The sequence below is a fragment of the Mesoplodon bidens genome (genome assembly GCF_964165515.1).
Source record: "Mesoplodon bidens genome assembly, chromosome: 2".
In the NCBI taxonomy this organism is placed as follows: Eukaryota; Metazoa; Chordata; class Mammalia; order Artiodactyla; family Ziphiidae; genus Mesoplodon; species Mesoplodon bidens.
Window position 1 is genome coordinate 8,354,843 of NC_138177.1, and position 25,438 is coordinate 8,380,280.

Below are 25,438 nucleotides of genomic sequence, written 5' to 3' on the forward strand. Positions count from 1 at the left end.
CTTTCACCCCATTCCTGATACAGGGCTTCTAAAAGCCTCATAAATTCCTAAATAAGATCACGAGGAGCTTCTTTTGCTCTAGTGAGGCAACTCTGGGAGGCTCCTGGATGGGGGCTATTCACCAGAAAGACCAAGCTGTGATTAGAAGCTTGGAAATTTCAGCTCCACACTTTACCCCTCAGAGAGAGGACAGTGGCTGGAAATGGAGCTAACAGCTGATGATTCCTAAGTGAGGAAGCCTCCATAAAATCTGAACTGTATGGGGTTTGGAGATTTTCCAGGTTGGTAAACACAGCCACACCAAGCGGGTGACATACCCCAACTTCACAGGGATAGCAGCTCCTGCATTGATACTCCAGGACCTCCCAGGTGAAGGATACGGATGAACAGCAAGATAGGTACTGTATCTCTTCATCTGTTCACCTGAATCCTTTATCATATCCTTTAATAAACTGGTAAACACAAGAAAGCGTTTCCTTGAGTTCGGTGAGCTGTTCTAGTGAATAAGTCAAAACCAAGGAAGGGGTTATGGAAACCTCTGATTTGTAGCCAAATTGGACAGAAGTTGTGGGTAACCTGGGGACCTACTACTACCTGTGACTGGCATCTGAAGTAGGGTGGAACAGTCTTGTGGGACTGAGCCCTTAACCTGCGGAATCTGACACCATCTCCAGATAGATAGTGTCAGAATTGAGTTAAACTGTAGAACATTCAGGTGGTGTCACAGGGAACTTCTTGGTGGGGGGGGGGAGGGGGGATCCCCACACATCTGGCAACCAGAAGTGTCCGAAGTAAACTCGGTGTGAGGAGTAAAGGAGACACACGAGACACAGGAGGAAAGAACTGGGTTTTTCCATACACAGGAAGAGAACTATAGATTTCCCTTTACCATATTTTGAAAATTGAACAAGTCCCATCTCCTTATGCTGCCTTTAACAATGCTACAACTCTTCCACCTCCTATTTTATTTGAACAAAATTTCTTGCTGAGTAGTTGGCTTAACTTTTCAAATGGGGCAGAAAAAATTCCCATGGAGAGTATCTGTGCCACTGCACTTTCTTTCTGAAAGCAACGGTTTAGTTTAAGAAAAAGTAAATTTTATTTAGGTCTCCATAATCCTACGTCATTCTACTGACCTAAAGAAAAGTTAAATGGCAAATGAAACAATTTGATTTTCTTATTTCATTTCATATAATGTGCTATGTGTTTGTAAAATATTATGGTCAACTTATTACTTATGAAAAAAGGACTAAGTTGACAAAACTTAAATAAGATGGTATGATATGTTTATGATATTGTCTTGCAAAATCTCACTTTGTGATAAAAGCTAAGACATATCTTGGATCGAGATAGGTAGTTACATACAACCCAATTCTTGCCTTGCCTCGGCATATAGCTCCTTTGGAACTTCTAAGAGAAATCTGAGCAGATAATGGTTGTGCTCTGTGCCCCAGGAATTCTGAGCCTCACTATACAACTCTTATGCTACTACAACTTTACCAATACAGAACCATGAAATGTCTCTAATGTGAAACCTGAAAATAAAACTGCAGACTCCATTCAATTGGATGTTCATTCCCATAACAAACTTGAGCAGAAACAAAACAATGTTAGCAGTTTCTACAATATAGTGATTTCCCCAAAAACGAATCTTGGGGAAAGTGAAAGCTTTATCAGAATTAGAAAAGAACAAATAACTATTTTTTTATGTAGGGTTAAGGGTATAACTATCCTAACAAGTTAATCAGGAATATTCTTATGAACTCTTAAATAATTTGTACTTGTGTGTGTGTGTGTGTGTGTGTGTGTGTTTAGAAGGTGACAAATAAAAAAAGGAAAGCAGTGATGTGGTTGACCACTAGAGAAACTCTTCCCATAGTTTAACTTTACAGGATCGGCTCTGGATTTCCCCAAGAAGCTGGTCTAATCCTGTCAGAAGTACTCTCAAGATGATCAAATAACCCATGTCTATCCTTCAATGGCAAATAATGTAGGGTACTCCTTCCTAGGCACTGTATTCCGATGACTTATAATAAGTATTTTGCCTTGAACAAAAGTAACCACTTAGCTTCTTTGTGATAGTTCAAATAATAGAGAGGATAAACTATGGTTGAACTTCTCTAGAAAATTTGTTGCACGTGATATTCTACTATAGCTAACTTGGTGCTGGGCTGGGGGGAGGGGCGTCACATTTTGGTCCATGAAGCCCATGGAACAAGAAAACCTGTTAGTAAAAATAGATCTGGTTCAGGTGCTATTTATAGTAATAGAGCCACGAAGAGAGGAATGAATGTTTTTGACTTTGAATTATATCTCTCTGCCAAGAGCACATTACATATGAAATATGCATTGTGTACATTAGAAAACAGGAAGGAGAAATTTTAGGAAACAGTGAATGCAAATCCTCAATCCAATCACTGAGAGGCAAGCCAGCCTTCCGTTGAGTGTGATTTGCTAGACCGAGTGCTGAGATGCTCTGACTTCACCTCCGGGGCTGTGACTGACACTGATGTATTTCCAGGTCAGGAGGGAGGTCAGATAATTGAAAGCCTCTGCTCTCTACATAGTCTTTAGACCACGGTGCTGGGCATGCTGGGCATTTGCATTGACAGCTGTCCCCAGACTTGCTGCCAAAGCTCTGTGGATTAATTTTCATGGAGTTCTGGCCTCAGCATCCAGGGATCAAGTGGGATAGTTTTAGTTTTGTCTTCAGTATTTTGTTGAACGGACCTTAAATTTTAATATAAGGTCTACATTAGAACTGAGATGAAAGTATTAGAACTATAGTCATACTTTGTCAGAGTAAACTAAGATAAGATGAATTTTATTTAATCTTCAGGATGTGTTCATATGTCTGTTCCACACCTTTAACTCAAAAGTGATGAGGGTCTAATGTAGTAACATCAGCATTGTATCTTTTCTAGAAATCTATCATCTTAAAGTACTTAGCACAAGTGGACGAAGAAATATAGACAAGAAAGGGCATTGCAATATTTATTTTAAAATAAATACATATACAGACAGGCTATTCTATCTATAATATATTGTTAAATGAAAAATCAAAATGAGAAATAGCATCTATTGTATGATACCAGTTTTGTAAAATTAAACATCCAAACATATACAAATACATAGAGGCTTAGAAGGATATATATGAAATTGTTAAGAGTGAATATCTCCAGGGAAATTATATATACTTCATTTTGTACTAAATTTTAATTAATGTTATGGGGATAAATACAAAGGTTTATTTAGCAGTATTGCTCAAGTTCTAGTTGTTAAATTGGGTGCTCATATGAGCATGTGATACTTCTTTTATTACATATATTATGCTCTATGTATTAACTAATTTAAAAAACTAAAATCCAAATCATCTAGGATTAAAGGTAGCATTGTACTAGGCTAAAATAAAAAAGGTTTAGTTTTGATACACTAGGAATACCACTAACTAGTTATTTGACTGAGTGACTCATATCCTTTGAAGTCTCAGATTTCTCAAATAATTGTGCTATAGTAGAAAAATGTGAAGGTCTCTTTTCACTCTAGAATCAGCAACTGCAAATGCCGAACCTTGGGCAACAAGTAGAAACAATGAAAATAATCCTGGATAACTCTTGTTCCTCTTTCAGTTGGCAACATATTAACAGAAATTTAAAATATGCATACTATATTTTTTTAATATACTTTAAAAATGAAATACATTTTACAGTTACTTTTCTTTGTACAGAAACCTGAGAACTTAGGCAGTGCAGGGAAGCAAATCCTTTTGGTCATATTTATACTTGAAAAGGATTATTTCTTTTCTATTTTTTCTTTTTAGTCAATAAGGAAATAAAAGCATAGGATGTGGAAAAAAATGTTATATGGAATTTTCCCAGTGTGAGATTATCTCCCATTTAGTACATCAAATATATATGTTGATAAAACACTGCCAAGCCTTTTTAAACAGAAAAAAGAATTTCCACTCCTCATGCCTGATTTGACAAGACTATCTCTTAATTTCATTAACTCTGTATATTTGCTTGCCTCACAAAGCTGAATCAATATTGGGATTTTCACCAGTTTTGTTTTCTGTTTAATCTTATCCTCCCACATGATGATCTGCAGTGTACAATATACTTCCATAGCTGCTTTACTTTTAGTGCTAAACTCTACTAGCTATAAAGGACGGCACAAAACCCGCTGGGCCAAACATGTTTGATACAGCTGTAGATCAATGCAAAATGCAGAGACTGCAACACTTACTCTATCCATGCTTTGTTTCATGGTGCAGCTTTATCTCTGTAACAAACAAAATGCCGGAGTACCCATTACCTCAGAGTAGGTCCTGAACTGTACTCCTTTTAGGAGAGCTTTTGAAGGAGGCCCTGAAGACTTGGCCAAAGCAAAAATTAAAAGTTTAACTGACATGGTGAGGTCATCTCCCAGAGAGATATCCAGGAGACAGAAAAGAGATTCTACAGTATGACTTAAGTATGTATGTCTGGGGTTGTGTTTTCATTTCAGAGGCCATGAAATAGTTTAGTATAAGACAAATACTTTTTTTGTCAGGTATTGTAATGTTAAATTATTCATTATTACCATTAAGATCTGAGTTGTTTGTTTGTTTTTTTTCCTTCCTCTACCCTATTATAAACTGGCATCAGAGACTATATAAACCAAGGCATAAAATCCAAAGGCTATGTACTTTGTCTAAAAAACGTGTTGTATTTCCTTGACACCACTAGTAAACTAAATAAAAACATTAGGCTACTTGCAAGTAAATGAATAGGAGACACAAGCAAGGGGTGTAATCTACTATTGTTGTGGGTACATTTCAAACAGAAGACAAAAATGGAACAAACAGGAAATAGCTCGATTCATTTACACTTAGTCCTCTGGGACAAATATGGACCCATTTGCAACCATCCAAGGCAGCAGTGTATATGCTGATGGGAAAATGCACGCAGATGCCAAATGCGTGCATTAACCCCCCTTGGCATAGTTAATGCAGACATGCCCTTAGGGATCCTTATAAGACCCATCTGTTCAGTCAAGCATTTGCTTAATTGTGTCAAATGCCTGGCAAATGCAGTGTCAGTTAATAGATAATAGATATGTAAATGCTGTTTGCATTTTTGTACATATGCCCAGGGGCTTTACAATAAACGCATCACATTTTTAAAAATAATTTTCTGTTGGGTCTAAAATGATAGTCTTGCTGGCAGCTGACCTATGATAGTCCGAATTATTTTGATGAAGACAGAGGGCAAACTCACACCCCTTCACTTCACATGTTCCTGAACATGATTCAGTGAGAAGGGCACGGCCTCCAGAGTCAGCTCGACCTGAGCACCCATCCCAGGAGGCACTAACAGCTACGGGACCTGCCTCAGCCCTTTCCTTACGGAACTGGAAGATAATTAATTTGGTCCCATAGGGCTGTGGAGAATTTGAAATATGGAAACATCAAACACGTAATAGACCTTCGATAAACACCCCTCCCCCTCCCCCCTTCACACACTCCATCACTTTGCAAGACTTCGGATTACACGTTCAGAGGAATTAGACTACTTCTTGTTTTAAGCTGTCAATGACACCGCTGACGTGTTGAGAATTAAGTTCCTCATATCCCCTTTCTCCTCTATGATGCAAAACTATTATCAATGACACATTTGACAACTCTGGGGGAAATGGCTGCCAAGATGTTTTCGTAAAAGTTAGATTGTCAGTTCAGAAACAAAATCGTCCTCTAGGTTTTATGACAGGAAATCCTTACAGCATCTTTTGCACCTTTAAAAGATTCCTTAAGAATCTCTTTCTCTTGTACTTTAGACATAGATAGAAAATCTTGAGCCCATATAGAGCATAAAACATTTAAGTGGGCTCTGACTCTCTTCAGGCATGGTGAAATAATGAATCAATTTTGATACTGACAGCTCAACTACTAGCAATAATTTGCTGCCACGTTTTACTTTCTTCTCACTGACCACATTACTTCTGTTCTCTTTAGATGTGGAACACAAACGCTGCTTGCTTAGGAAGAACAGATTTTCACACAGACCAATGAACCACCCGAGGAAAAAAGAAGACTCCAATTTCTTCCCTTTTAAGGTTCAAGAGTATTAGATCGTAAGTGCCAAGCTGAAATGGCACAGCCTATGTTAAGCAGCAGAAATAGATACTCAGGGCTGGTAAGCAGGGAGTCTTCACTTAGAGAAACCTAGACGTGCTCACTGCTGCTTAGAGAGGGGTGGGTTCAGAAAATAGCTTCCTGCTGAGGCCAGACATCTGTCTAGCCTTAAACCACTTATAACTCCAGATCTGCTCCGTAAACAGCAGTAAACAAAGAACTCTGATCTTTAGATTTTAAATAGCATGGGTTGGTACAAAGAACAATCCCTAAGTGTAACACAAGAGGGGAGACCACTGAGTTCTCCCTTCTGGACCGTGAGAAACCCTGCTAAACCAGAAACGTCATCACCACAGCCCGGTTAGGGCTGACTTGGAACAGGCTGCCTGTTTGTCTTCAACAACAGAAATCATCAGTTTCGGTGCCCTGGCAGAGAGAACAGGGAGCCTGGCAGCATCGAGCAGGGAGCATTTCCAAGATGACCTGCCCGTCATGTGTGACTCCAAGTCTGGCAAGGCTGGCATCGTGCAGCAGCCCCACAGAGGGCAAGGAGACCTTGATTCTGGGTGGGCGTGAGAGACCCGGCATGAGACAGGGGGCCAGATGGCTGGTACTCTCACAGCAGTGATAGTGATGGTGCTGGTAACTAGAGGTGAAAAATCTGAATATACTGTTAAGAGTCAAAATATCCTGCCTCCAGATTTGAAGTAGCATCTGTAGAACACTCCTACATCCCAGGTCCCCCACATCCTGTAGTGATTATGAATCCCGCTCTCTCAAGTGTGGTTCATATTACAATGCTGAGGAAAAATGATGGACACTGACATTGTAAGCCCTTTGGACAGTAAAACTGACCCAGGAAGACTAGGTTTAAGAATAAGAGAAGGGTGGGCTTCCCTGGTGGCGCAGTGGTTGAGAGTCCGCCTGCCGATGCAGGGGACACGGGTTCGTGCCCGGGTCCGTAAAGATCCCACATGCTGCGGAGCAGCTGGGCCCGTGAGCCATGGCCACTGAGCCTGTGCGTCCGGAGCCTGTGCTCCACAATGGGAGAGGCCACAACAGTGAGAGGCCCGCGTACCGCAAAAAAAAAACCAAAAAAACTTTGTTTCATTGGCAGTCCTAGGTCTTGTATTACTTTGATGATGGTTTGCTGGCTGGGGAGATGAGGGGTGAGATGATTTTATTTTCCAACACAAAAAATATTGGTCCTTCTTATTTCATCAACTCTGTTTAAAATGTACAGTTCTATTTTTGTATCGTCTCTTTCTTCCTATATCTGATCCCATGACTCTAAAAGAAGCCAATTAGCTTTTCAACATTCTCCCTGAAAGCCTTCTTAGGCAGTTCATAGTAGCTTCCAAATTACCCCAGGTAACATTTTGGCCCATTTTCCGGCCACTAAATAACCAAGGTCACCTTTTCTCCAGACGCTGATGGTTTTCTCAGGGCCTTTGTAGTCTCTGGTAGCAGAGCCTCTTTGAAACCCTTCCCATCATCAAGTGCCAAAGTCAATGTCACATGCATTAGGGTCTTTTTAACAAATATTATTACAGCAATACCACACTTATATATATACTGATGTCTATAGCCTGCATTTAAAAAAAAATCCCCCAAATCAGTAGCTTAAAACAATAATACTGTATTTTTTTCTCAGGATTTGATAGTGTGTTTCTTCTGTTGGTCTTCCCTGGGGTCACTTATATGGCTTTGGTTACCTGGACGCCCTGATGGGAGTTGGAGGGTATATAATGATCTCACTCCCAAGTCCAAGGCCTTCCCTAGGATGGCTGGAATGGCTGTGATATCTGGGCATCTCTCTCCACATGGTCTTTTTTTTTTTGGTGATACGCGGGCCTCTCACTGTTGTGGCCTCTCCCGTTGCAGAGCACAGGCTCTGGATGTGCAGGCTCAGCGGCCATGGCTCACGGGCCCAGCCACTACACGGCATGTGGGATCTTGCCAGACCGGGGCACGGACCCGTGTCCCCTGCATTGGCAGGTGGACTCTCAACCACTGCGCCACCAGGGAAGCCCTTCACATGGCCTTTTATCCCAGACATCATCATAGTGAAAAACAGAAGTTTTTGCCCCGGTGTAGCAACTACCCTGGGAGTTTGCAGTGAAGCATCTGGTGGTTGGTCGGAGGCTCCTATTTGTGGAAGGAGTCAGCAGTCAGAAAAGAGTGCAGCATAACACAGAAGAGTGTGAGGACAAGATGTTACCCACCGGCCACCTCTTGTTTGTCCCACATTCCATCTGATGACCAGGAAATTCAGGGAGTTAATGATGTGACCTCACTTCTGCTCTCCAAGTCACAGGCAAGTTTTCATTTGGCCAACTCTAATCTGGAAACATTCCAAGACAGGGTCTGGGAAACACAGATTCCTGCTTACCCAGGTGGAAACAATACAAACCACCGTATTTCTCTCTTTAAAAAGCACTTCATTTTTCCGTGTCTCACTTCCCTCACCTACAAAATTGCAATATTAATACTGTAGCAGTTAGGGTCCCAGCAGGAAACAGATGCAACACTCATAGGTAAGGGATTTAATGGAGACACTAATTGGGTGGGGTTTAGGGAATCAAAAATGGCTCTGAAGCAACTCATTGATCTAGAGGAGTGATTCCGGCTGAGGGAACAAAAAGGACCATGAAGAATCCGGAAACCAACAGTACACTATATCCCATTCCTTGGCCTGAAGGGAATGGTGTTAGAGAACGCTAAAGACAGCATAAGGCCATGGAAGAAGAACAACCCAAGCAGGTTTTAAATGAGAATGCAACACGACTCCCAGGTCTGTGCCAGGCAAGTAATAAGCAAAGGGAAGGAATCCTGTTCTCCAGACTTCTGAACCGTTGCCTGAAGCCAAGAAGAAGCTGGTGTGTAAGAAGCTTGGAGGATGTGGTCTCTAAAGGTCAACTGCTTGGAGAAGAGCAAAGGTGAAGAAGAGCAAGGGATGGATGTGGGCAAGCAAATAGGGAAGAATGGGCACAGTCCAACCTTTCCAGTAGATTTCAGTAGTAGAAAGTATGTGTGTGTGTGTGTGTATATATATATATATATATACCTTCTGTGAAGGGAAAGCAGAGGAATATCCTCTCTTTTCTCAGTCTGGGCTCTAAGTAGAGAGAAAAACAGAAATAAAAGTCTCCCTGAGAATTTCTAAGAAGAAACCTCTATTTGAGGGGTTGTGACTAGGCTTCATCTTACATACATGACCTTTAAAATCTTGAGGCAAATATTTCATAAATTCATCTTGGGTTGGTGTTGCCAACCAGGAGCCTTGCAAAAATAAACTCATATCCTTGCTGAATAAACTCACCCTAAACTGAAGACTCAAAAAATTCCCCAAAAATAAGTTCCAAGAAGCAGGTGTTCACAATCCCACACTAATTAAGTGGTAGAATGCAGCTGTCATGAACAAGCTTCCAAATGAAGGAGAGAAGTGGGTGGTCCATGGAATCAAAACTGCAGACTACAGATACTGAAATTATCAGAATTAGGATAGCAAATAAGTATAATATACTTATTAGATTTAAAAAGTAACGAAATAAACTGAACAGGTTACAAAAGCAAAAGAAAATTTAAGCAGGCTGATTTTTTAAATAACTAATTATATAAATGAAAAATTATAATTAAAAACATAAATTCAAATAATTGTTCAATCAGAAGACTAAAGTGTAACTAAAGAGAGTGTTAATGGGCTGGAAAACAGAGACAGCAAAGAAAGATAGGGCACTAAGAGATAAGGGGCTATTCTCTCATATTTGAGAGGTGAGTATACTTTAAGGTGAGAGAGAAAAGACCTGGAATAAGCTAATCAGAATTCCAGAGGAGATAGCAGAAATTATGGGAAAGAGGCAATAATAGAAGATATAATAGCTTAATTTTTCTTAAAATAATTTTAAATGCCATTCTCCTATTCAAGAAACCCATTGAATCCCAAGAATTCCACACCTAGACACACAATAGTGACACTGCAAAAACAAGAACAACTTTAAAAATGCAGTCATACAGAGAAGAAAATTTTTCAGAAAAAAAAGGAATGACAGACTGACCATTTACTAAAGAAAATGAAATATGAATGTTTAAATTACTGAATGAATCAGAGCAAAAATAATGCCTAACTTAGAAGATAAAGCCAAGTTAAATAAAAAATTCTGAAAAAGTCATATATGATGAAAGGGAGTTGGTGAATAAAATTATTCATGAAGAGGTAAAAATATTGATAAAATTTATGTAGCAGTATATTTAAAAAGTCATGCTTAAATCACTTGAGTGATTTCAAATACTAGAAACCAAGTGTATATTTTCACACTAGTAGCAGAAAAGAATGACATGGAAGAGAAACCCAATCAATCCAAAAGAATGAGAAAGAAAAAGAAAGATAGGAAGTCACAGGGATAGCACAAAATAGCCTAACAGAAATAGGTCAAAATATGGCAGTAAACACAAACAGTATAAACAGATGCAATTCTTCAGTTAAAATACTGGGTAACAAAACAAACACAGCTATATTCTCTTTACAACAGCCACATCTAAAACATACAGTAGTTATAGTAACAGATCCAGCAAAAAAAAGAAAGATTAATTATATAGCAAATTTAAACAGCATAAAAGATCAGTAAACAAGATGGAACATGCATTTCATTACCTTTATAATTAGAACAATGTTAATTTTAAAAACTGAAAGTAAATATCTTTAAGTTCTGAAAAAAGGCTGTACTGATCAGTGTGGCTATAGGAGACACATTTTTCTTTCCATTTGGTTGTACTGTATTTGCCAAATTTTTCTACAGATATGTGTTATGTTTATAACTGGAAAGCCATGGAATAAAATAGTCATCTCACCTTAGTTGTGCAAAGAATGTTGTGCAAAGAATGTCAGTTCTCTTTCCTCTACTAAGAGGAGTTTTTTTTTTCCTCCCAGTTTTACTGAGCTATTACTGACATACTAAGGGGAGTTAAATTACTGATTGTAATATAATATTTAAGGTTCTAAAAATAACTATTTTTTAATATTTGTAAAGAATGTGAAAGAAAAAAAGAGTGGTATTAAACATTAAACATTCATCATCATTTTACCAAATATTTTGAAGTAGCCATGTGGGTTTTGAACATTTTGACCAAGCCAAAAGATCACATAAGTAAAAAGTATTGCTTTTTGCAATAAAAAGCAAAGAGAAACATAAAGATAGGTATAATTTATTGGTCCATTACTATGTGCTAGTAGTTTTGCTATATTATTTAATTCAATCTTGACAATGCTCTGAGGAAAATACTATCATTATCCCCATATTACAGATGTGGAAACTTCTGACACAAAGAAATGTAGTCAATTTCCCTGTAAACTGGTAAGTGTGGAGCATGAAATGTGTAATCTAAGGAGAAAAGGCACCTGCCATGAGGCTCACAGCAACTGTAAAATGCCATTTTTCTTTTTGACAAGCATAACATCCTAAGATTAGAAGAGATTACTGTACGTGGTCCTCCATAACCAAATATAGCAAGGACATAGACCTTGAAATACATTGTTAAGCTCCAAAGTTTTCTTTAAACTGTAGAAGTGTTCTCCCCTTCTCATCCCAAGGTGACACCTTCTAATTCTAATGATGGGTCTATAAAATGCCTGCCCTTTTCCTTTCTCTTTTTTCCTTTCTCATTAATAAATCAATAGTAAGTAATGACAGCTGAGAGGTTTGGGGGGGTGCTATTTGGTAGAAACACGAGACGTAGTCCTTTGAAAAAGTTTAGTAAAGTATCTCCACACACACACAAGTCCACCGATCCCTAATTAGCGAAGCCCAAACTAAAATTATAGGTTACAATTACTCTATTTCTAAAGTTATACTTCTAAGACCAGTCCCATGCTTTGCACTCTAGGGAAATCATTAAATCATGATTTAAATTCCACTTCAATTTTCTTATTTGTTTGCTGAGAGTAATTGCATGTGAATATTATTTCTAAGAAGCATGTGACAAGCTGATCATGCAGAAAAAAGATTACATTCATCAGCTTAAACTATTGTGAATGATGGAAATATGAATCATTGAATCTACAGTACCTTTCTATCTACTCTTAAGGAATTTAGAGGCAAAGTACTTGGAAATTCCGCAGTCACCTTCCTCCCAATTCTTATCCTTTACTTGGTGGCCAGAGTGACTATTTTCTGTTGATCAAACAAGAGCACATAACATATGATTCTCATCGGAATGTCTGGTTCAGTATTTATTAGAGGAAAATCATAGACCCAGAAGCAATATCAGGCGTGTGCTCCTTCATTACCTATTACTTTCTGAAGCAGCACAGGAATTTAGCAGGACTTGTCAGACATAAGATTCCTGGAGAGGAACCCTGACCCTTGAATTACGGAGATATCTAAGTTTTATGATTGGGGCAATACCAACCTTCATCCCGGTAAGAAGAGGGGCTGGGATCCAACAGCAGTGAGGCTTGAGAAATAACGGACCCTCAGCCTTGTTCCACTATATCATCATTTATCAGCCGTGAGAACGTAAGCCACTCTGCCTTAGGTCAGGTTCTCTAGAAGCAGACCTGAGGCAAGGATTCTTGAGCAAATTATTGATGGAAAGACTGCTCTCAGCTGGATTCAGTACAAGAGTGGGTAATTGGATTTAACTGAAGAAGGTGCTAGGCAAAGAGGTGGGTTCAGCAGAAGTCTAACCTTAGCCTATTTAATGGGGGCAACTCTGGAGCATGAATAACACCACAGAGTTGCCCCAGCTTGAGGCAATGAAGCTGACCTTTGTGGCCAGTGTCTATTAGTCATTGGCTATGAGCTGCCTCGGAGGGAGTCCTTTACATTCCTGGCATTTCTGGGTGCATTATTCCCTTTAGTCAAGGACAATTCTCAGGAGAATGATAGAGCTGTGTGCTGTTCATAGCCAACACTCAAGCAGCAGAGGCTGAAAATACTGGCTTGGTAATAAAGATCTGGGTGAGGCAACGAGAGTGTCCACCAAGCCTCCAAGGTCTGATAATGGGGTCCTGGGTGACAACTCCTCAGAGGGACCCCCAGACTAATCTGATATGTTTGGGACATAGTTTTGGAGTCTCCTCATCTCCACTCTTCAGATTGTTTCTATCTTTTCCTAATATTCTTTATATCTTATGTACTAAGTGGTCAATCTATTTAAGTAGAATTGGAATCTATCATTTTCATCACATTTGTTTCAGAAACAAATGTGTCAAGCCCATGTGGTAGTTCTGTTGGCTCACTTGGTCTGCACTGGGGTTATTTCCTTTATTTGGGGACAGGAATGGTGGACATCACATGGGTCATGGGGTTTAGTGCCCTTTCCTCAGGATTCCCATTTTACTGAACTATGTAGCACTGTGGAAACGGCAGGCCATCTTGGGCATACCTATACCAACCAAAGGTCAACTTTTCCAACTCCTGAGGTAGATTTTGACTTTCAGTCCCTTGATTTGTTTCTATCCTTCCATGTTGGAGGCCAAGATAAATCTTCTGGTCATAGTACTGATTTCAGTAACACAAAGTCAAGACAGGACACATTTTGCTTGCTAAAAAGCCTTTGCTGCAAAAAATCAATGAAAACAGAAAAAAGAGTGTGTGTGCCTCCCACTGTCCGCTCCAATACAGCCAGTGCACTAGAATTCAATAGGACTGGATGTAGATCCCCAGAGAGAACCTGGCCGTTGAGTAGTGGGGATTTTTGAGTTGTGTGGCTAGAGTAGAGCCAGCTCCTCCTCCAGCTTGGTCAGCAGGCTGAAGTCCAAACCTGGAGACTGCAGCTGTCCAACATAACAGAAACTTGTCCTCTGACTTGGTTCTACCACTTCAGCATTCACAGTTAGGAGGGCACTAGCTTGAATACAGAATGTAGGTTGCAGCTCATTTAACGACCATTTACAGCATTTCACTATAGCCAATTTCCATAGAATCTTAAAGGAAGCCTAGACAAGTTAGGAATCAGTCTCGATTCTTTTTACAGTGTGATCTTTTTACAGTGTGATCTCTCTGCCTAGGAAGAAGAAACTTAGGCTCATAAGACAGAGCTGAAAGGACTTTAGCACGCACCTAGTCCAATATCCACATGGCAGAATTAAAATAGAATTTTCATTGAGATAAAGATACCAATTTCATCAAAGTCCGTGTGTCAGTTCAGGTCCTCTGAGAAGATGCCAAGATAGGATTAGACTTACAAGAGCTTTTATGGGGAAATGCCTCTCCAGGATAAAGGGAAACAAGCAGGAATAGGTGGGACAAACATTCAAACTATGATGCAGGTCTGACACTTAGGAAAGGGGAGAGATAAAGAAGGATTGGATAGAAAGAGTTTTGTACATTTCTAAGGAATTTTCTGCCAGGATGGTAGGGTGTGCTCACGATGACCTCTGAACAACAAAGGGTTTGGATTTGAGGGTCCAGTTATACGAGGATTTTTTTTTCAATAAATATACAGTCAGCCCTCTATATCTTCTGGTTCTTCATCCCAGGATTCAATGAACCAGGGATTGCAAATTTAATACACAGTCTAAGGTTGGTTGATTCTTTGTCAAAAGAACCATGGATATGGCCCAGGAGGTTGTAGGCTGACCATGGGACTTGAGCATCCTCAGATTTTGGAATCCTCAGCATGTCCTGGAGCCAATCCCCCTCCCCCATATGGAGAAACAACTGTATTGTCATTATAAGTACATTTGGCAAATAAAAATATGAACGCACAGTTAAATTTAAATTTCAGATCAACAACAAATAGTTTTTAGTGTAAGTATGACCCAAATATTGCACGCATACCTATACTAAAAAATTACTAATTGTTGATTTGAAATTCAAATTTACTTGGGCATCCTGTATTTTATCTGGCAACCTTAATTAAAGGAATTCCCTGCAGGCAGGAATGGAATGGCACTAGTACCCCCACTGTGCTTAATCATTGTGTGGGAACAACGAGAAGCAGTGATACAAACATTGTAACTGAATGAAAGACGTAGGAGCTGGCGCTGTCAGTCAACTACACACCTCACAGTAGATTATCCTGAAGGACATGTGAGCAGCATAACCTCGCAGCTGCCACAGACTTGCTAGACAACCTACAAAAACTTGGAGCACTTAATATGCATTTCCTAAAGATTGGAGACACCTAGTGGGCTGATGTCTGACTCTTGTTTGAAGAACCTAGAGGGCAAGGAAAAGCTGGCTAGCTGTTAATGGAGGAATAAAAAATTAAAGACTGCTTAAAATGCCCTTAATTTCCAGAGTGTGTCCTAGCAAAGAATGTGTGTGTATTTTCCATTGCAAATGTGGGTCAGAAAGAGATGATGCCAATGTAGGGTGATCTTAAATACTGTCAGGCAAAGATGACTGGTTAGGATGGACCTAGGTTAGAGACTACTAATATCATCAATGAACAGGGGCTGAGGAAGACATTAACAGCAACCCAGAGATGTATCACTGAAATCAAGGAGGCACAGGTGAGAGGTCCCAGTGAGGAGGTATCTGCAAATACAAATGAAAACTCTCTATAAGTCACATTTTGCTGTGGCAACAAGTGGCCTCCAAATCTCAATGGCTTATAATTACAAAACATATTTCTAGGTGACAAAACGGCAGCCTCCCGGAGAGCTCATATGGATGAATATTCTCTAGGGCTCCTGCCATTAGTGGCTTTGTCCCCACAGTGATCCACAGCCAACCCCACCTCCCCAGGAGACACTCCAAGACCAATAGCTGTGTGGCTGACAGGGTGCTGGTGTTCCAGCCAGGTGTCAGGCCTGAGCTCCTGAGGTGGCAGAGCCCAGTTCAGGACATTGGTCGACCAGAGACCTTCCGGCCACACATAATATCAATCAGCGAGAGCTCTCCCAGAGTTCTCTGTCTCAGTGCCAAGACCCAGCTCCACTCAGTGACCAGCAAGCTCCAGTGATGGATACCGCATGCAAAACAACTAGCAAGACAGGAACACGACACCACCCATTAGCAGATAGGCTACCTAAAATCATACTAAGTTCACAGACACCCCAAAACACACCACTGGACATGGTCCTGCCCACTAAAAAGACAAGATCCAACCTCATCCACCAGAACACAGGCACTAGTCCCCTCCACCAGGAAGCCTACACAACCCACTGAACCAACTTTACCCACTGGAGGCAAACACCCCACTTTCACCAATGGACAGATCATGCAAAATGAAAATAAATAAGGAAACACAAGCTTTAAATGACACATTAAACAAGATGGACATAATTGATATTTATAGGACATTCCATCCAAAAACAACAGAATATACTTTCTTCTCAAGTGCTCATGGAACATTCTCCAGGATAGATCATGTCTTGGGTCACAAATCAAGCCTTGGTAAATTTAAGAAAATTGAAATCATATCAAGTATCTTTTCTGACCAGAACGTTATGAGACGCAATATCAATTACAGGATAAAAAGTATAAAAAATACAAACACATGGAGGCTAAACAATACACTACTAAATAACAAAGAGATCACTGAGGAAATCAAAGAGGAAATTAAAAAACATATAGAAACAAACGACAATGAGAATACAATGACCAAAAAACCTATGGGATGCAGCAAAAGCAATTCTAGGAGGGAAGTTTATAGCAATGCAATCCTACCTCAAGAAACCAGAAAAACCTCAAATAAACAACCTAAACTTAAACCTAAAGCGATTAGAGAAAGAAGAACAAAAAAAGCCAAAGTTAGCGGAAGGAAAGAAACCCTAAAGGTCAGATCAGAAATAAATGAAAAAGAAATGAATGAAATGATAGCAAAGATTAATAAAACTAAAAGATGGTTCTTTGAGAAGATAAACAAAGTTGATAAACCATCATCAAGACTCATCAAGAAAAAAAGGAAGACTCAAATCAACAGAATTAGAAATGAAAAACGAGAAGTAACAGCTGACACTGCAGAAAAACAAAGGATCATGAGAGATTACTACAAGTAACTACATGCCAATAAAATGGACAACCTGGAAGAAATAGACAAATTTTTAGAAAAGCACAACTTTCCAAGAGTGAACCAGGAAGAAATAGAAAATATAAAGAGACCATTCACAAGCACTGAAATTGAAACTGTGATTAGAAATCTTCCAAAAAACCAAAGCCTAGGATCAGATGGATTCACAGGCAAATTCTATCAAATATTTAGAGAAGAGCTAACACTTATCCTTCTCAAATGCTTCCAAAATGTAGCAGAGGGAGGAACACTCCCAAACTCATTCAATGAGGCCACCATCACCCTGATACCAAAACCAAACAAAGATGTCACACACACACAAAAAAACTACAGGCTAATAGCACTGATGAACATAGATGCAAAAATCCTCAAGAAAGTACCAGCAAATAGAATCCAACAGCACATTAAAGGATAATACACCATGATCAAGTGGGGTTTATCCCAGGGGTTCAAGGATTCTTCAATATACACAAATCAGTCAGTGTGATACACCATATTAACAAATTGAAGAATAAAAATCATATGATCATCTCAATAGATGCAGAAAAAGCTTTTGACAAAATTCAACACTCACTTATGATAAAAACTCTCCAGAAAGTAGGCATAGAGGGAACTTACCTCAACATAATAAAGGTCATATATGACAAGCCAATATCGCTCTCAATGGTGAAAAACTGAAACCATTTTATCTAAGATCAGGAACAAGACAAGGTTGCCCACTATCACCACTATTATTCAACATAGTTTTGGAACTTTTAGCCACAGTAATCAGAGATGAAAAAGAAATAAAAGGAATCCAAATCGGAAAAGGAGAAGTAAAACTGTCACTGTTTGCAGTTGACATGATACTATTCATAGAGAATCCTAAAGATGCTACCAGAAAACTACTAGAGTAAATCAATAAATCTGGAAAAGTAGCAGGACACAAAATTAATGCACAGAAATCTCTTGCATCCTATACACTAATGATGAAAAATCTGAAAGAGAAGTTAAGGAAACACTCCCACTTACCACTGCAACAAAAAGAATAAAATACCTAGGAATAAACTTAGCTAAGGAGACAAAAGACCTGTATGCAGAAAACTATAAGACACTGATGAAAGAAATTAAAGATGACAGAAACAGATGGAGAGATAGACCATGTTCTTGGAGTGGAAGAATCAACATTGTGAAAATAACTATACTACCCAAAGCAATCTACAGATGCAGTGCAATCCCTATCAAACCACCAATGGCATTTTTCACAGAACTAGAACAAAAAATTTCACAGTTTGTATGGAAACACAAAAGACCCTGAATAGCCAAAGCAATCTTGAGAGAGAAAAATGGAGCGGAGGAATCAGGCTCCCTGTCTTCAGACTATACTACAAAGCTACAGTAATCAGGACAGTATGGTACTGACACAAAAACAGAAATATAGATCAATGTAACAGGACAGAAAGCCCAGAGATAAAGCCATGCATATATGGTCACCTTATCCTTGATAAACGAGGCAAGAATATACAATGGAGAAAAGACAGCCTCTTCAATGAGCGGTGCTGGGAAACCTGGACAGCTACATGTAAAATAATGGAATTAGAACACTCCCTAACACCATACACAAAAATAAACTCAAAATGGATTAAAGACCTAAATCCAAGGTCAGACACTATAAAACTATTAGAGGAAAACATAGGCAGAACACTCTGTAACACTAATCACAGAAAGATACTTTTTTGACCCACCTCTTATAGAAATGGAAATAAAAACAAAAATAAACAAATGGGACCTAATGAAACTTAAAACCTTTTGCACAGCAAAGGAAACCATAAACAAGACGAAAAGACAACTTTCAGAATGGGAGAAAATATTTGCCAATGAAGAAACTGACAAAGGATTAATCTCCAAAATTTACAAGCAGGTCATGCAGCTCAATATCAAAAAAACAAACATCCCAATCCAAAAATGCACAAAAGACCTAAATAGACATTTCTCCAAAGGAGATATACAGATTGCCAACAAACACATGAAAGGATACTCAACATCATTAATCATTAGAGAAATGCAAATCAAAACTACAGTGAGGTATCATCTCACACCAGTCAGAATGGCTGGCCATCACCAAAAAATCTACAAACAATAAATGCTGGAGAGGGTGTGGAGAAAAGGGAACCCTCTTGCACTGTTGGTGGGAATGTAAATTGATACAGCCACTATGGAGAACAGTATGGAGGTTCCTTAAAAAACTAAAAATGGAACTAAAAAATCCTATTGAGACATATGACCCAGCAATCCCACTACTGGGCATATACCCTGAGAAAACCATAATTCAAAAAGAGTCATGTACCACAATGTTCATTGCAGCTCTGTTTACAATAGCCAGGATATGGAAGCAACCTAATTGTCCATCAACAGATGAACAGATAAAGAAGATGTGGCACATATATACAATGGAATATTATTCAGCCATAAAAAGAAATGAAACTGAGTTATCTGTAGTGAGGTGGATGGACCTAGAGTCTGTCATACAGAGTGGAGTAAGTTAGAAAGAAAAAAACGCATACCGTATGCTAACACATATATATGGAATCTAAAAAAAAAAATGGTTCTGAAGAACCTAGGGGCAGGACAGGAATAAAGACACAGATGTAGAGAATGGACTTGAGGACACAGGGAGGGCGAAGTGTAAGCTGGGACAAAGTGAGAGAGAGGCATGGACATATATACACTACCAAACGTAAAATAGTTAGCTAGTGCGAAGCAGCTGCATAGCACAGGGAGATCAGGTCAGTGCTTTATGTCCACCTAGAGGGTTGGGATAGGGAGGGTGGGAGGGAGACGCAAGAGGGAAGGGATATGGGGATATATGCATACATAGAGCTGATTCACTTCGTTATACAGCAGAAACTAACACAACAATGTAAAGCAATTATACTCCAATAAAGATATTAAAATATATATATATTTCTCATTCTTGTTACTTGATAGCTGTGCTTTCCCTGAAGATTAGATGGACTGTGAGAGCTCAGAAGTTTTTCTTTCTGTGTGTCTTATCCGTCAAGAATCTATACTGGAAGAGAAGCAATATGGAGGGCATGCTGTTCTCATGGCAGACAACAGACTCAAAAGAGGAGGAGGTGAAACACACATGCCTGTTACAACCTCCACTCAGAACTGCTGACACTGTCACATCTGCCCATTTGAATGGACAAAGCAAGGTGTGTGGCCAAGCCCAAAGCCATTAGGATGAAGTGCCGATTGGGAAGTAAGGTGAAGTCACATGGCAAAGGGCATAGGAGAATAATCCTACTGAGACAGGCTGGGACCTGGGACCCTTTGCTACAGTGCTTGCAACTGGACAAACGTCTCCTCCAGCAACAAAATACAAACTAACTATAAGGGACTAAAAGTAACTGTGTGTATATACAGTTGGGGCAAATTATGGACAACAAGATACAAAGTGACCAAAAAAAACCAACTGCCACTTCTGAAGAGCCCAGAGTAAAAGCAGGGTCCTGCGCATGCCCCCTGCACTCAACACCACCTAAGGGGTGTGCAGACAACCTAAGCTACCCCTCCAACCCGACCTCTGGACACACCCCTACCCTCACCCCACATAAGGAAGAAGCTCACCTCCCCTCAGGGAGCGAGCAAGGGAACGTGTTACTTGTTTTAGCTCCGTGATGCTGTAGTAGGGTCCCCAATAAAGCCTTGCCTGAATTTCTTTTCTGGCCTGTAATTAATTTCTATGGATTGGGGGAGGCCAAGAACCCTGGTCAGTAGCACTATCACAAGGAGAAACATCTGTTTTGGAATTATTATTGGTTGAAATGTGTACCCCCCCAAAAAAAGGTATGTTGGTGTTCAAACCCCCGGTACCTCAGAATGTGCTCTTATTGGGAGACAGGGTCTTTACAGAGGCAATCGATAGAGTTAAAGTGAGGTATTAGTGAGTGGCCTAAACCAATAGGACTGAGGCTCTTATTAAAAAAAAAAAAAAAAAAGGCAATTGGGACACAGAGACACAGATACAGGGAGAATGTCATGTGAAGTTCAAGATTTTCTCAGGTAGAGATCAGGGCAATGCAGCTACAAGCCCAGGAACACCAAAGGTGGCCAGGAAACCACAGGACCTAGGAGGGATGTAAGGAACAGTCTGCCTTACAGCCCTCAACATCTTGATCTCAGACTTCCAGCCTCTAGAACTGTGAGACGATTCATTTCTGTTGTTAAGCCACCCACTTTGTGGAACTTTGTTACAGCAGCCCTAGCAAACTCATAATGGAACAGTAATCTGATTTATCACAGATCACCAGGAGAACACATTAGTTTTAGACATCTGCCAAGTACAGAGAGTGCCCCAGCCAGATCATCACTATAGCTCACAACAAAGAGAAAACTGCCCGCTCCCTTTTCTTCTCACTCCTTTTGATACACCAACCCTGAGGCTGGAAGAATCCTCTAATTGACATAAAATTCAGAGTTCTGCTTATTATATAGGGATGGATAATTTGGTTACTGAATTGAGGCCATGTTTTGTGACTGAAAGTGACCAGAAGTCTTTATAGTACTTAATAATAGTCAGAGATGTCACGGGGGCTGCTGAAGTTTTTTATTCAAGGCCAAGGAAACAATTAGGCCTCAGAGCAAATTTAAAGAGGCAATAAAAAACAAAAAGTAAAGTAGCTGTAATTATATTCAAGAGTTGTACTTGCTTGAAAAAAAACACACTTATTTTACAAATGAAGAAACGTGGTTTTAGGGAATGTAAATGAGTTGCTTAAGGTCAAACAACTAATTAGTGGCAGAGCTGGGACTAGATCCAGATTTTTCCCATTCCCTGTTTAATTTCCACTGAACTCTGCTAACTTATCTTGTAGACTGCAGAATTATTTTTAAACTATCAGAAGGGCCTTTTTCATACAACCAAACTGGAAAACAGTTTGGCAGTTACACAAAATATTAAGCATAGAGTAACCGTAAGACCCAGCATTTCCACCCTTAGCTATATATCCAAGAGAAATGGAAACATATGTTCAACAAAAGCTTGTACACAACTGTTCATAGAAGTGTCCATTATTCATAATAGTCAAAAAAGTTGAAGCAACCCACTGTTCATCAACTGACAAATAGATAAACACAATGCGGTATATCATCTAATGAAATATTATTCAGCAATAAAAAGGAATGATGGATGTTAAATAGACTTACTGTGGCAATCACTTCTCTATATATGCAACTCTAGCGTCATTATGTGGTACACCTGAAACTAACATAATGTTATTCGTAAATTATACCTCAGTAAAAAACAGATAAATAAAGGAATGAAGTACTGATACATGCTACACAGTGAAAAATCCTCAGAAACATTTTGCTAAGTGGAAAAGCAGGTCATTAAAGACCACACATTATATTATTCCATTTATATGAAATGTCAAGAATAGGCAAATCTATAGATAGGAAAGCAGGTTAATAACTGTCTAGGATTGGGGAAATGTCAGGAACAAGAAATGATTGTTAATGGACACAGTTTCTTTGGGGGGGGTAGTTAAAACGTTTTGAACTTAGTGGCGGTAGTGGCACAACTCTGTGAATATATTAAAACCATTGAGTTGTACAATTTAAATGAGTGAAGTTTATGATATCTGAAATATATCCCAAAAAAGATTTTTTTAAAAAAATACATTTTCCCTAAAGTAAAATCGTTCTATATCTAACAATTAGTTTTACTAAACCAAAAGAAATATTCATGTGTTTACCAATTTAAATTTTTCAACAATTGTTTCCTTTTGGTCTCCAACTTAGGCAAAAACCAGTGGAAAGCGTGGCATCTGGTTCAAGTAAAGATCTGCCTTACTATAAATACGAATAAGGCGGCTTACCAGTTTATCTAGAAAACATTGCATTGAACTTTTCACACTAAAGCCAGCATTTTCACAGCTCTAACAAGTTTTAGTGGGCCTGAATTTATATCTTGCCCTCTTTACCAACTCAGCAGCTCATGTATTCATGTCTCACCACTTTGCTCAGAACAGTCTCACTCCCAGAACACATCTTTCATGAGTTAAGACTTAAAATGTAGTACTTTTACAATGGAAGAAATAATGACCTTTCGATACCCAAAAGAGTGTGTAGTGGTAAGTCTCTCTCCATCCCTTCTTCAAAACACTATTAGAATCACAGGAGGATACTACGTAAGCTTAAGAAGTATAACTTTTAAAATGTCATATCCATTTCTCCACCAAGTTATGAAGATGAACTCTCCTATAATTAGATGTATCTGTAGATCAAATATTATTACTATAAATCATGGTTTAAATATTATGGAATATCAAGCACCACAAAATTTAATCACTGGTGATCATTTAACTCCATAATGGGACCTTAACCACCTTCTTTTTCCTTTTAGTGTCTCCATCACAAACACAGTAAATTCACTCTAGAGGAGACGTTAAACGATTTTGCAGGAAACCTTAGTGACAAAAGTGCATAAAATATTTGGAAGGTAGTTGGAAAAGTGAACTTGGGAGGTTGTTATAAAATAGATAGAGAAAATGTAAATAATATTACTGACTACAGATACCTCCCATTATTCTTAAGAAGATAGTTTTGCCTTCAATCTGTCTGACCTTAAGGCTCCTTTCGTCAGCAATGATGTCCTTTACCTTGGTGAAACTCTTGCTTCTGCTGGCTCTGTAATTTTATACAAGCTTTTTTCTAAGCCTTCATTTTGCTCTGTAGTTTTTGGTCCCATTCATTTTTGTCTTCCATTTTCTCTCATGAAATCATGAAAATTAAGAGCTCCCTGATCTTGGAATCTTTACCAGGTCTCTTTTCTCTCTCCCTCTTTTCCTCTTTCTCTGTCTCCCTCAATCTCTCTTTCTCCCTCAATCTCTCTCTCTTTCTGATGTATGATCTCTTGAACTCTCTCTTTAAGCAAAAGATTCCAGGCCCATAACAAAAGTAAAACAATAGATGAACAAAGAGCAAAGCATAATGTAAGTGAGAGATAGGAATTTGAAACATGGTATAATAGCAAAAACAAAATAAATACTGAAATAGTTTAAGTAATATTTCACAATGATATTGCTTGGGAAGAACATAGTAAGTGGAGGCCTCATGGTTTGGAGGCTGTAACATGAGCTTTTGCCTCTGATAAACTTGGGGCTTAATTCTAATCCTGTCACTCATTAAGTATTTTACCTTAAAAAACATATTCTCCAAGCTTCAGTTTCTACATAGAAAATTTGGATAAATTGTTCTTAAGGGTGTGTGTGTGTGTGTGCGTGTGCATGTGTGTGTGTGCTGTAATGCTTTAAAGCAACAAGAGCTGTCCTCACCCTTTGCCTCTTTCTCATCTTGCTTGTTCTCCTTCTTTTGAGCTTCTATTTTGATTTCTACTTGAAAAATAGTTTTCTATAACTATTTTGTGCTTCTTTTCCTTCTCATACAATCATTATGTGTTATTTATTTTATTGGATATAATGCTATTTCTTTTCCACACTCTCAATTTGGATAATAGGTTTACTAAACTTTAACCTTTATTTTTTTCAACAACTATCCAATGCTGTATTATTAAAAATAGTCCTTGATGGACTGCATTCACTGGGGTCCACCTGTGTTTGATATGTGATTGTTTTCCATTATTGTTGATAAATAATTAATCTATAATTTCCATTTGAAGTTTTCCTGTGTGTGATTTAGATAAATATATTTATTTAAATAATAAAATATGGGATCTATTTAAATACATTTTGATTACTATTTTAAAAATTAATTGAACTTCAGCCAGAGGACATTGTGTAAATCGATTTTTCTTAATATGTTATTACTTCTAAAAATGTTTTATATATGCTTCAGAAGAATAGGACTATATATATATATGCATGTATATATATATATGTATTATGTGCATTATATATAAATCTGTGTATTTACATATGAATGATTATTACATTTTATAAACATATATCGTAATTTTTACTCTACTACACTTATCAGTAATCAATACAATTGGATTGAAATCTCCTGTGATGAACAATGGAAAAATGGGTTTTATCTATTTATTTATAATTATAGGCATATAATTATTTAATTAATATTATTAGTAGTAGCAACATATGATTTCTATGCAATTTCATCACTATTTAAAAATTTATATATTTCAGGTTTTTTACTATTTTAATTTTTCTGGATAATTGAACATTTTATTACTTTTATATCATTAACATAGTATTTTGTCTTAAATAACAAATGTTATGATATGTCTGATATTTCTATAATTAACCTAGTATTATTTTCTTTAAATTGCCTACTAGTACTTTTTTCATCGTTTTTTTACACTTTTTTGATCTAATGTTTTAGCTAGGTCTCACAGTAGGATAT